The following is a 226-nucleotide window of genomic DNA, read 5'->3' on the forward strand; positions in this document are numbered from 1 at the left end:
TTTTTGCCTTTGTTCTCCACATCAGAAACATTAAGGTGACTGATTAAAAAGAGACCAAACAACTCAACCCTCAGAGCACTAATCTTGGGAGATAATGGAGCAAAAGGCCTATATTTTGGAAGGCAGCTGCAACTTTTCCTGGAAACTAAGAATTCTTTAATACAGAGGAGTAAATTATTTTCTAAATGTATTGATCCAAGCTCCTAAAAAGTCTGCTTACTTCTAA

This window comes from Callorhinus ursinus, unplaced genomic scaffold (genome assembly GCF_003265705.2).
Source record: "Callorhinus ursinus isolate GAN/ISIS: 27379988/994484 unplaced genomic scaffold, GSC_fseal_2.0 scaffold143, whole genome shotgun sequence".
In the NCBI taxonomy this organism is placed as follows: domain Eukaryota; kingdom Metazoa; phylum Chordata; class Mammalia; order Carnivora; family Otariidae; genus Callorhinus; species Callorhinus ursinus.